We start from the raw sequence: 6,812 nt of genomic DNA, 5'->3' as shown, positions 1-6,812 counted from the left end.
TATTCAGACCTTTTTGTTACCTCTGTCCTCTTCTGCAGCACCATGTGAGATAATGTGACTCTGCAAAAAGAGCCTCCTAGATTTTTTTCTCTTCACTCCTCTTCCATGTATTTAGTGATTTATATCAAACTTGGCAAACTGACTGCCAGTATTCAATGCATGAATTGAGAAACAAGGAGTACTGAATATATTAATCTCCTAAGTGTTGTGACCTAGTTGCCAACTGCTTTCATTAATTACTGTTTTAATTGTCTGTCAGGGTAAGAGGTTAATTTGCCTTTGTTAAAAGTTACATTTCATACTATCAGTATATTTCCACTGACTCATATGACCTATTAGTATGAAATGTAAATTGAGTACGAAATATGCAAGAAAGAGAACTTTTTAGAAGGAGAATATTACTTGCTCTTCTGGTTGAGGGAGAGAGCTGCTTGTGTAATCAGTCCAAGTCAGTGCTGAGAAATACATGAAATCTAAGAGAAATCAAGAGAAGTCTGCTAAAGTCATGTTTCTAGGAGAAAGATATGACTGTGAATATCAAGTGGCTCTGAGGGCACAATTTTTGTGAAGTTGCAGGGGTTTTCACCTCCTATCAAGTGCACTTGCTCATCTCAGTGAATATTTGTACAAATGGCTCAAACAGCATGGGAACTTTTGTAGTAAACAATTACATGCCTCCTGGGTCAATGATGAGTGCCTTAAAATTAGCAAGCAGAAGGATAATGTTCAGCAGTAGTTCTGAGATGCTGGGTCTGAATTAGATACTAAAATTGGAATCTTATTTCACAGCCTTGAATAGGAAAAAGCTGGATTTGAACAAGAACTAGGTTTTTTGTTTTAACTGGCAAAATTAACTTCCTCGAAGGAAAAGGTGGTGTGAACTGCGCTTCAGCTAGCTTGGTTATGCAAAGATTCTTCAGCCCGTTTTACTGAAGTAAAATTAATAGACATGTTTAATCATCCTGTGAATTGGGATCATTATTTTAGTATAGTCATAACTACAAAGGAAAATGTTAATCACTGAGATTGGATTACGCGGTGACCTTTTAAATCCATGGTGTTTGCAGCTATTAGACTTGCTTCAAAGTAGGAGTCGGAAAGCACTTTCAGCATTGGACCTTTTGGAAATAGTTTAAATGTTTCTGTTTCTGTCCAAAAAAATAACAGTCAAATTAAAGAAATGCTACTTTCCAGTTACTGTTTTTTTAATTCTTTGTATAATCCACACAATGAATATACATGGTATTCTCCAGTGCCTCAGTGTCCTGAAGAAACAGCAGTTTTCAGCTTTTGTTTATAAACTTGTAGACTTCTTTTTCTTGATTAAAAGGACTTGATGTTTTGGTTTGGTACTTACATTAAATCTGAAATTGGAAACAAGAAACCCAAGTTCTTTCAAGCAGATCTTTCTTCAGAAAAGTAGGACTGCAGCTGCTTATGTGTTGTAGGTCAGTGGCTGTGATGGTACTGGTCACCTCTATGGCGTTTCAATGGGGAAAGCATCTGCAAAGAAAGAAGGGTTTCTGTGGAGAGCAGCAGGTGAGGACCAGGACGTGAGGAGTCCTTGCTCTGCTGCAGAGACTGAGTGAGGTCCCTGGGCAGTCGGTCTTGCCTGGGCTGGTCCTGTCAGACTGAAGTTGCTTTGAGAAGTACCTGGGCTTGAGGTCACCGGAGAGAACAGAATACGTGAAGGTAGGTGCTGCTGGGCTTCTATACATTAGGTACAATGGAGCCAGACATGTGTTTGTAATTTTGAATTCTAAAATAGGGCTAATAAAACTGCTGCTTTAGTTTCTAATCTCTTTGCAATGGTAACTATGCTTCTGCTAGGTATTTGGGCTCTACATGACACACTGGGGCCTCCCATTCAGCCTCAGGCTGCTAGGCTCTGTAAAATATAAATAGCTGTTACAAATGCACTTGCAATCTTTAGAGCTAGTCTTGTAGCTTTTAATTGACCCGGGTGATTATCTCAGCTATAGTGAGAGCACTACCTGAGCTGTTCCAGTGCAGGGCTTAGACTCATCTTCTTAAAAGCTTCTTTATGAATCATAACTCTTTCTGTCCTTGAATAACTTAAAAACTAACAGCATTGCAAATCTTAAGAGTCCAAACCTTTTAATGGTGGTTGGTTTTGACGTTTATCTGAAGAAGTAGGTACCATTACTCATCCTCACTTGGACTACCTCCCTACGTCCATTTTGTAACATCCTGTAGTTCTATTTCCTCATCACCATCTCCTGACCTGGCTCTGTAAATAGGCAGGCTTCTGTTGTTGAATGTTAAATCTGGCAAATGAGTAAATCAAGTAGAATGTGTATTCAGAGCTGACATTTCAAAGGTGAAGTCTATGAGCATTAGACTAGGATTGAATTTATTTTTCCAAAAGTGATTACACTAAAACATATTTCTCTGCAGTGGACAACATTGTGCCCTACTTTTAATTCAGTCACTTTTCTAACTACATTCACTAATCAGGAATTCTCTTAGCAAACGTTTTTGCTTGCAAGGATTTCTGCTCATCATCTCTATTGCCAGCATATCATCTGTGCACAAAATCTACCTTAGCTTCACTGGCAGTCTGTAAAGTTTCATTTTAAGATATCAGCTATTACGTTAATATATCCATGTTGGTCTTCCATGTTGTCTGTATTTTCCCAGGCTCTCTAGTGCTTCTTATGAACCCAGATCTTGTCAGAGTAGGCATTTCCTTATGGTGACCTCTGTCTCACTCAGTCTTCCCTGCATGTGGCTGTGTTTTGAGTGGTGGTTTGGGGATGAGGCTGCTATTGTTTCAGCTGTGCTGTTACACAGAGCAGTATAGTTGCTCCTTGCAGGTGTGTGGCTGTTCACACTGAATTTCAGGAGACTCAGGCCAGTCTATCACCATGAATAGCATCAGTTTCTACCTATTTTTATATTTTGTCTCCTAACAAGAGCATGGGCTCTGATTAGTCTGTCTTCAAGTCAAACCTTCAAGTCAGTCTGAACTGGCTTCAAATTATAATCATGATTCTTCTCCCAATTTGCATATGTAAATGGGATGAGATCAAAAAACAAGAGCTCGATGTTCTTTATTACAACTGGACTGGTCATTTTGAAGAATAAGTTTGATCTTCCCTGTGTCATCCTGGCAACAATACCTGTAAATAGGTTAGTTCTGCCTTGTTAACATCAAACCCCACTGTGTCTCAGGTATGAAGGGCAGGTCAAGAAAATGTCCTCTCATTGGAGAGAACGTTTTGTTAGTCATGTTTTTTGTCTGTGCCCAGACAGGCTTTTCTCTACAACTCTCATTCAAGAGAAAGTGATGTTCTGGAGAAGGAATGTGTCCCTGCTCCTCCCTGAGCTAAAATAAGCCCTCAGCTCTTTAGACTATCCTCAGGAATTTCTTCTGGGCAGTTCAGTCATTTGGCCTTAGTAAGGCAGGTTTAGCAGGAGCCCTGAACCTTGAGCGAGTGTTTTCTGGGGGACAGAGTCAAGAGCATCTGAGGAGTGGGGTAGAGGGGAAGTCCAGATGCTGATTTACATCACTCAATGCTGAGATTAAAATAGGGAGCTCTTCACATGCCACAGCTTTTAGCTAAAGGCTTGGCTGTATCTGGAGAAGTCTTTTGTGCTGTCGACATTAGGGGAAAAGCACTTCAGACTTTGAACCTTAAAGTCAAATTGAAAAGGTCTTGAAAGAACAGAGCTGTGCTTATATCCCCTACATTGCAGATCCTTTCTTGCTGCAGACATAAGGCTATTCGGGGGACAATGCTGATCTCATTCTCCTGCTTCGTATCACATACTTTGTATGTATTAGCAGTACCATTTTTAAACCTATTTTATATGTGTAAAGCAGAGATCATCTTGAGTGCTTTTAGTTAAAGGGAGAATGGAGATTCTCGGTGCAGTGCCATTTACTGCTTCTAGTAGATCTGCAGCCCTTTCCTTGGCAGCATAAAAATGGTTGGAAGCAGCAGGTATTAACTGGAAAGGTAGTACAAAGAATCAGTGAGGAGATTTGGGCTCTGTAGTATAAATAGAGACTTCTTTTGGTGATGTATCTGAAGGTGGGATGAGCATCAGTGACCATATGCATATAGTTGTGGTATAAGTAATGACCTTGTGATTAAGAACGGACAAATCCATCTTTCAGCTGTTAGAAATAGTCATCACTGAGGAGCCAGTCCTGAAAACCTGTAATGGTAACTGTGCAAAGGCCACATACTCAGGGAATAGTGGTGTTGCTACATTCAGCTCTACTAGAAGAACAGGGTACAGCTGAATGGTTCTGAATACTTACAATGGGAATGTGCTATTCTAGCTATGCAATGATTTAGAGATGAGTTTAAAAATGCTTAAATCAGGCCTGTGAGAATGCAGGCTTTCACATCTTGGGTCACAACAACCCCATGCAGCGCTACAGACTGGGGGCGGAGTGGCTCGAAAGCTGCCCAGCAGAAAAGGACCTGGGGGTGTTGGTGGACAGCCGGCTGAGCATGAGCCAGCAGTGTGCCCAGGCAGCCAAGAAGGCCAACACCATCCTGGCCTGCATCAGGAATAGTGTGGTGAGCCGGACTAGGGAAGTAATCATCCCCCTGTACTCGGCACTGGTGAGGCCTCACCTCGAGTACTGTGTTCAGTTTTGGGCCCCTCACTACAAGAAGGACATTGAGGTGTTGGAGCGTGTCCAGAGAAGGGCTACAAAGCTGGTGAAGGGTCTGGAGGACAAACCTTATGAGGAACGACTGAGGGATCTGGGGTTGTTTAGCCTGGAGAAGAGGAGGCTGAGGGGAGACCTTATCACCCTCTACAACTACCTGAAAGGAGGTTTTAGAGAGATGGGAGCTGACCTCTTCTCGCTGGCGACAAGTGATAGGACAAGAGGAAACGGGTTCAAGTTATGTCAGGGCAGGTTTAGATTGGATATTAGGAAGCATTTTTTCACTGAAAGGGTTATTAAACATTGGAATAGGCTGCCCAGAGAGGTGGTGGATTCACCATCCCTGGAGGTGTTTAAGAAAAGGGTAGATGAGGTGCTTAGGGACATGGTTTAGGAGTGGTGGTGTTTTTATCAGGGTCGGTTAATGGTTGGACTTGATGATCTTAAAGGTCCCTTCCAACCTCACTGATTCTATGATTCTATGATTCTATGATTCTATCTGAAAAAGCAAATTGCTTCATGGTTTTTGATTATTGTTTTTTTGATTCTTTTTTCTCCTGAGTATGTTCTTTTCTTCCTTGCACACTTAGTTATTTAGTCTATAGAACTTACATGCTGGTTTATTACTCCAGGCTGTGAGTTTCCATTGCTCATCATTAAATGTGGATCTTTACAGTACCTGTTATATACCTTGTCCCAAGTTGATTTTCCTTTATTAAAAAATGGCTTTTAGCATCCACTCTGGATTCATGTCTTCCTGTAGTGCATGCTATGACTGGAATTTCCTTTGTTATAAAGTGTTTCAAAAAATTAATTGCTAAAAATTACAAGCATGTGGAGGGCTAGCCTTTCTTGTTATCTTTGATTTTGCATCTCTTTTTCCTGAATGAGTTCTTGTATAGACTTTCACCTAGTACTGAAACAGCAAAAAAACCCCTCAACATTTCCAATGGTGTCTTCAGTTTTGAACTCTGTACTATAGTGTTTTCTAGCCTATGATCTTTGGATTCTTGAAGGTTAGTGGCCTACTGCCCATCTACCATAAGATCTAATGTTATTTGTGGTAGGTCTCAGTAATCCCAGTGGGAGGAGAGTGGACAAACCCTGGCCTCTTCCTCCCATGATCAATGTTACAACGGAGGGCATGCTTGGGAGCTTCAGATTCCAAGTCTATCTTTTCCTTCCTTGCTCTGATGCTGAAGGGACTTTCTGCATGTTAGAGGCTGACAGGTGCTGGCGGTGACTGCGGTCATTTAGTGATGAGCACACAGGCTCTAGGCAGATCTGCTTGGTGTCCATCACCTTGGCAGTGGTCATGCCAGCAGCTGTACTCAGCCCCACTTCATCATCAGTGCTCCTTGAAGCTCAGGGCTTTTTCCCATATGCTATTTGGACTGGCTGTAGTCTCTGCTCTTGGCTGTCTGTTTGAAGTCTTTCGGTGGCTTGCCTAGGGGCTGCGGTAAATATTGCGACTGTGGGAGAAAGGAAGGAGCGAGAATCAAGCCATTAATTAAAGGCTGCCTATTCTGAGTAATCCAGTGGTTAAAGCACAGTTGCCATGGCAGCACTGCCCCTGGATGCTCCAGCCTGATCATGCTCCTCCTGCTCCCCTCTGCCTCACTGGGGTGCCTGGCTGCGTGTGTGCAGAGAGGGGGACGCTGCTCTTGCTCCTACCCAGGCAGTGAGCAAAGGCTTCAGTGACTCAGGGCAGAGATCAGAGGGAAGGAGAAGTATTACTGCAGCCCCAATGAGCTCCACTGGAAAACAAATGCATGACTGGTGGATAAATCTTCATTGACAGGGTAGTGCATCAGGCTCTGCAGGAGCTGCTACAGGAAATGTCAAGGGGACTTCTATTTTTAACATTTTGTTGGGCAAAGGGGGAAAAAAGTATTGAATATATCTGTGCCTCAGTTTCCACCTCTGTAGTTGTGTTAAGGATGCATACAGTACTTGCTGTTTGAGTAATTTTAAATGTTTGCACCAAAACTGTTTGGCAAAATGCAGCAAACTATGATTTATTAATGATTTGAAGATGGTCCAAAAATTGCAATGTCACCCATGCCAGTCAAAGGGGGAGTGCAATTGCTAGCCACCGCTTCTAAAGCAGGCTTGTTTTCTAAGTGTAGAGGTGACAATGGAGGGGATATTCTGGGGATCA

The sequence above is a fragment of the Vanellus vanellus genome, assembly GCF_965231255.1.
Source record: "Vanellus vanellus genome assembly, chromosome: 11".
Taxonomy (NCBI): Eukaryota; Metazoa; Chordata; class Aves; order Charadriiformes; family Charadriidae; genus Vanellus; species Vanellus vanellus.
This window is presented reverse-complemented; position numbering follows the sequence as displayed.